This window comes from Triturus cristatus, chromosome 5_2 (assembly GCF_964204655.1).
Source record: "Triturus cristatus chromosome 5_2, aTriCri1.1, whole genome shotgun sequence".
Classification (NCBI taxonomy): Eukaryota; Metazoa; Chordata; class Amphibia; order Caudata; family Salamandridae; genus Triturus; species Triturus cristatus.
In genome coordinates, this window is record NC_140588.1 from 168,978,303 (window position 1) to 168,985,236 (window position 6,934).

At 43.7% G+C, this 6,934-nt stretch overlaps 1 long non-coding RNA gene across 1 annotated transcript; it reads left to right on the forward strand.

The window, feature by feature from the left end:
- Window positions 1-1,096: 1,096 nt before the first annotated feature.
- LOC146822743 (uncharacterized) lies at window positions 1,097-2,037 on the forward strand. The gene is made up of 4 exons (XR_014961827.1): window positions 1,097-1,213; window positions 1,328-1,601; window positions 1,694-1,805; window positions 1,919-2,037. It is a non-coding gene; the product is annotated as an uncharacterized LOC146822743 (long non-coding RNA).
- The last annotated feature ends 4,897 nt before the right edge of the window (window positions 2,038-6,934 follow it).

Below are 6,934 nucleotides of genomic sequence, written 5' to 3' on the forward strand. Positions count from 1 at the left end.
GGACCGGAAACAAGCTTCCTAGGACCGGTTTCTGGCATTTCAGCCGTCTTCAGCCAGGCTTGCTTGAATCCAGTGGCAAAGTGAGCAAGGGACTCACGTCTGAGCATACCCTGCCAACTTATGGCGAACAAAGCAAAAACCAAAGGAAATGATGGACGGAGTGTTGAACAATTTTAAATGCCACTAGACCCAAAAGTCCTGCACTTCCTAAACCCCTATATGCATATAGGAAAAATAAAAACTTGAAGGATCTTATAGTAAGATCACGTATGACTAGTAAGCCGGCTCTAACTCAATCCCAGTCGTCTATTACTGGCCTACCTAGCGTTATAGGCAATTTTAAGTGTCATTCATGTACAGCGTGTAAATTTGCCATCGAAACAAAAGAATTCTTTTTCAATAAACTCAATTTACAACTGACAAGCCTGACCAATTGTAGAACAACTAATGTCATTTACTTACTACTCTGCCCCTGTAACCAAGTCTACGTAGGCGAGACTGCACGTATGTTATCTACTAGATTGACGGAACATAGGTCAGCTGTACGCACACAAAAAACTCAAGCCCCTCTGGTCCGTCACTATATGGAAGCGAATCATAATGCGGACCAGATACGCTGGTTAATATTGGAAAAAATTCGGACTAATTCAGGCCCAGCAAGTGCGAATATACGTAAAAGCAGAGAAGTTTACTGGATTTTCCTTTTGAATACCTATCAAGATGGTATGAATAATGAAATACCCTGGGACCAAGCCATCAAATATAATTGTGGCTAACTACCCAATAATGAGTCCGCTTTTTCCAGTAGTTAGTTCAATTCTGTAATTCCAGATTGCCTATTTTTTTCCACTCTCTTTAGTGAAATAGATCAGTTTTGATCATGTATATATGCTGCAATACATATATTGCGCTTGTTTTATATACATTGCTATCCTTCATAGTCCTTTCTAGTCATCCATTCAAAGATGGCCGCTTCATTCCCTCAATTCCCTTCATAGATCCACACCGGTAGTCCATGTGTCTATGCTATTGAACCAAGAATTCGGACTTCCGCTAGGTTCTGCGCGTATACAACTTTGCTATTTAAACATGATTCCGACCCGTGCGGGCACCTATCCTATGTTTAGTCTGAACAGAATACCTACCGGTACATCATCAGGATGAACTCCAAGGAATACAGACACCGGAATCTTTGGCGGGCAGATTTTTGCAAGTAAGCAGACAAAAACTAAAACTATTGCTACTGCGCTACCACTAATAGTTTGTTCCTTAGAGTACCTACACAGACTTCAATCTTAAGTTGGGCACATGTTTTTCTCTTCCCCAGATATCACTATAATAACGTGGCGAAGTGCGAGCGTATCAGAGTATAGGCACCATAATCTTTGGCAGACCCGTCTTTTCAAGTAAGCAGATTTTAATATAATCTATCGCTGCGGCGCAACTTTCGACAGTGACCATTAGAGTACCTACATGGACTTCATTTCTTAGTCCACCATGTCCCTATCTACTTCCTCTTTTCAGATATCACTGTACATAACGTTGCGACAGGCGTCTCGTATCCTGGTGGAAAATACTGAGGGTCCGTTTGCTACCAATAGGTAAACCCAGATTCCCTTCATTTACATCGTTATTAGGTTAGGTACTTATTACCGCAGATTTGGTTTTTAAGGAAACATGTTTTCATTCGCAGATATCCCCCCGATTGCAAAGACACTGCAGTTGTATCTTTATTGGCTCCCTCTGTTCTTTTGGACCGTGACATTCCCGAAGTAGTCCTCAGCTATAGCTTCTTTTCTTATCAGGTCGGTTTACTCCTTATTATGTAGGGTCGCGATCTATTTATGTATCTATATCTTACCCAGATATTTTTCTGTAACATTTCTAATCGGTTGTAACATCTTATATACATATACAGAGCTGCAGGCTACTTTACAAGTTGGACTATCAAACATATCTCTGGCTACAGATTTTTCTAAACCATCGATCTGTAATTCTATCCGATCTCAACATACAGGTATATAATTATTGCTCTTGAACCAGATTAGAGACTTAGCTATCTTTCATTTACTAGAATGTCATCTTAGAGATACATGATTTATCCGCTGTCACTATGCACAGAGTGACCTACATCTATGTATTCCCTAATATTCCCCACATCTACTTTAATAATTTTTTATATCAAATTTTCTTTTCTTCCTTTTCCCATTTTTACTTTTTTCGCCCCCCCCCCCCCTCTCCAAACCCCCCCCTCCTCTTTCCCCCCCCCCCTATCCCTCTCTTGCATAGGTAGATCATTTTTTAACAAAATGTCCTGTTTGTATGAAATATGTTTTTTTCTTATGTCACACTTGGTGAAGGGTATTTTTAAGGTGTAAGATAACAAAGTTCACCACTTGTCCCTTTTGATTTATATATTTGTAGACTAGTGATTCTTAAAAATTATTTTATCATAATATGTCCCTTGCTTTTTTCTTAGCATGGGCTTGTAATCTTTGATCTGGAATGTTGTACAAATTTACATGTTCTTGATAGTCATTTGTATTTGATCCAGGCTTTGATGAACCACTTTCATGGTCCCCTGATGAAGGCACACAGCCGAAACGCGCGTAGGAATTTGGATAAATTCTAAGGCCGTGCCACTGTCACAATTGGTGGATTCAAAATAACTATTGTGTTATTATTATGTTTTTGTGTTTCATGCCTATGTAATTTCACATCATCTCAGTCATTATAATGAAATAATGTTAATCATTTACATTTGTACATATATGATTCACAATGAAAATATAATTGTTTTCTTTATATAAAAAATTGATTTCCTTATTAATATATAAAAAAAATTAAACAAAAATGTTGTTATATACATAACAATTTGTCAAAATATGTTTGGATTCATTGTTGTTTTCAAGATTCATGTAATATTGTTATCCAGGTCCTATTAAGAGAAAAATTATTTCCTAAATCTATGTTTTTTCACATACAGTTACTTGCCCTGATTTAGGAATATTAATTAGGGGTACCCCTTTCTCTCTAACACGGCGGTGTCTTGTATAGTCTTGAACTTGCAGAGAACAGACTTGTCCATGCGGGCATATAGGGCCTTTCCGTAGACCACTCTGAAGGTAATGACTTATGTTTTTCTTGACTTTGGGGGATCCATTTGAAGGTCTCATGGAGGATGCTGAGGGTGTTGAAGCAGCTGGAGACCACAGCATAGACCTGTTGGTTCATGGAGAGGAAGGAGTCAAGTACGATGCCTAGGTACCTGGGGTCATTGGTGGGGGGGGGCCTTCCGAAGGCGGGGGCCCACCAGGTGTTGTCACGTGCTGATGGGGTGTTTAAGAGGATGAGTACTTATGTCCCCTCCACGTTGAGTACCAGGCAGCTGTTGATCATCCATGTCGCAACTTCCGGCAATCCTTCCTGGAAGCCCAGTCTGGTGGGTGTGGGCGCCTTGGTGAGGGAGAGTATGAGCTGGGTGTGCTTGTAGGTGGTGAAGGCCTCTGGGTGTCTTGATGTTGCTCCAGTTCTTCTCCAGGTGTCTGCAGATTCATATGTCATCTTGGAGGTCGGTGGCGACCGAGTCGGCTATTTTTGCACGCTGTATGTTGGAGTTGCATAGCAGGGCAAGTTTGTGTGCGCAGTTGGAGATCCATGTGTGGAAATCCCTGGGAGCGCCTTTGATGTTGGCTGCACCTGTGTGGGTGTTGCCGTTGATGGTGGAGTGGAGCAGCTTCTCTGTGACTCAGCTCCAGTTCCTTTGTGTGGTGCAGGCTGTGGGATTGAGTGGCTTGGGTTCCTCAACGAGGAAGTGTACGTAGTAGGGGTCACTCCATGGGGCATGAGTGGTGTGAATGAAGTGGACACTGTTTCCACATGTGAAGATGGGGTAGAGGGTGTGTCCTGCCTTGTGGGTCAGTGTGATGAAGATTTGGGTCAGTACGATGTTTGCGAGCTTTGGCCAGAGGGTCCTGGAGTTGGAGTTGTTGCGGTATGTAAGGTGGAAGCTCAGGTCGGAAATGAGTACGTAGTCCATGGAATAGATGGCGTGGTGTGTGATAATGTTGATGATGTGGGCGAAGCAGGCCCGGCCTTTAGGGGCTCGGCAGGCAAAGGGTGCCGCAGAGTGTTGCTTTGTGGCTGGTCTGGATCTGGAAGTGCAGGTGTCGGGCGGTGGTGAAGGTCTGGCGGCAGCGGCAGCAGAAGAACTGGACGTGAGTTGTGTCTGGTGTGGCCTATTGGCATTTGTACTTTCTCCTTGCATTGACTTTGAGGGGGGGGTGAGTTGTAATGCAAGACGGTAGGAGAACCAGGGTCACCCCTGCTGTTTGCGTTTTGCTTGCAGACTGGCACAGACGGGATTGCCTTTTGCGTGCCGTTGGAGTGCCAGTTATACAAACGCGCAGCGCACACAATAAAATAGGCTAGGGGGGAGGGACAAGCAGCTGTGAGGCAAGGTAATTTCCATTGATGCTGGTCAATTGTCTGAAGCTACACATGGCTAACCTGAATTCCACACTACCACAAATCAAACACCACAAAATATAAACACTGCAAACCCAGCATGCACAATAACTTATTGACACATCTCTCATATACATGTTTCAGGTGATCAAGGATATGCACTCTCCCCATGGCTGATGACACCCCTCCGAGCCACAAGCACCCAGGCCCAGAGGCAGTATAATTTGTCCCTTGGAAGCACCAGGGCCATTGTGGAGTGCACTTTTGACGTGCTAAAGTCACGTTTCCGGTGCCTTGACATCACAAGTGGCAGACTGTTGTACAGCCTGGAAATAGTGTGCAAGATAATCATTGCATGTTGTGTGTTGCACAATATATGTGTACGCACCAATGCCCCATGGATCCAAGTTCCAGATGCACCGAACGATGCTCAGGATGATGAAGAAGATGAGGCTGGTGCTGCACAACCCACAGTTTCTGCTGCAGGAACTGCTCGAAGGTCCTGAATCATAAACAATTTCTTCACCTGAGCACAATGTGACAGTCCTTTGTGAAAATTATGTTCAAAATGCACCTAAGCAAAGTTTGTGCAATTAAACAACACAAAACACATACCTTGTGTGCATGTTTATCCTCTGCATAAGTACCTCTCCCTCACAAGTGAAAGTCAAACATATTGCGGTATTGTACCATTGTTATTTTGAGGGTGGGAATGTCTTTTGTGGTCTGCAGTGGTTTCATTTGGGGTCAGATATGCTTTTTAGGGTGTCATATGGGGTCAGATATCCTTTTTACTGTATCATGTGGGGTAAAATATGCATTTTAGGGTGTCATTTGGGGTAAAATATGCTTTTTAGGGTGTCATATGGGGTTGGATATGCTTTTTAGGCTGTCATATGTGGGAAAATATGCTTTTTAGGGTGTCATTTTGGGTCAGATATGCTTTTTAGGGTGTCATTTGGGGTCGGAGATGAAATGACATCTAATACTGTTTATCTGAGTATAAATTTGCATGTAGCGTGCAAAATCTGGCTGCGTTAACGCAATGTTTTTTTCAGTATCGCGATGGAAAATCTAGATACACACATTGAACAACACGAAATATAACCCCTAAGCCAATTTGTGTGCAGATTCTCAACGCCAAGTCAAAAAAACGGGCCATAAACACACAGGAAGTAATGTCTGCACGCTTCCTGCTTCCTGGAGGAGTGCACTTTCACTTTCTCTTTTGATCACATTGCTTGTGATTGTGGAGAGTGTTGGAGGTGTATGGTGTTGTGGGCTGCAGATTTTTGATTGAGAGAGTGTTGCTATGTCCTGTGCAGTGTTGACAGTGTCTACGTGAAGTTTCATGTACTTGTTTTTACGTGTTTTTTGCGTCTTGTCCTCAATCATGTCGGCTGTTTGCCTAAGGGGTAGTTTAAATAATTCCTAGTTGTTGGGGCATATATTGTGCATTTTTTTTCTTAGCAGTGGGTTTAGGTGTGTGCTGGGAGATGGTGGGTGTGGATGTCAGAGAGGCCATTGGGGGGCTTCCTTTGGCTGGTGAAATTGTACCTGCCCTTGATGGTGGAGAGTGGGGGTAGTATCCGTTCTGGATATCCCGCCCATGTGCGGGATGTCAGGTGGGAGCGTATGAGAGCACAGATGCTGTGTGTCGCCGGTGTGGACAGGACTGTCCGCCAATGGAAACACCGATGGCAGAATTGCGTGGGCCGTGATGGTGACCCGTTGGACCACCTGGGAGTCATCATTGGCCTACAGTGTGGTAAGCTCAACCTCAAAATTTATATATGAACACTCATACGAAAAGCCAAAAATGCAGTGTGTGACACAATGGTGTATATGTGCACAAAGGTGGTGGAGTGAGGCGTTAGACATCATGCCTTCACGCCTAACATTGCCGCATCAGAAACGCAATGCGGCACCATATGTACAAGCTTAGTGTGCAGGCTTGCGTTTCCCCCTGCGCTGGGGCAACACTTAGCACTGTAGTGCCAACACTGGCACCCTTGCACCATAGTGTGTGCAGGGCAAAGATTGTTCTTGTACAGGAAGGGTGACTGTACATAAAAAATCCAAGGCATTGTTTTTTGGACATGTGTGCTGCACAAAAGGAAGAGTAATAATGCATTCCTCCTTGTTTAGCAAAGTTTGGTACGCTGCCCTTGTACATAGGCTTCGTGTTACAATGGATGAGATAGGAACAATTGTTCTAGTGAAATAGGACATCTCCAGAGTGTCATACACCACCAACAGTGTGCGATCTGCAGCGATGCTATTACCCACAGAGCATGTATAACATCATGTTGGGTGGAGAAATGGGGCCTTTGGAATGTGTCACACGAGTAGTATGTGCAAATTTGTCAGCATCATTGTCTTGTTGGCCTAACTCAGCATTCTCAGGTCTTGTGGGAATGACAGGCAAAGTAGACACAATCATGTAGGCAACATGGACTGCAACAGT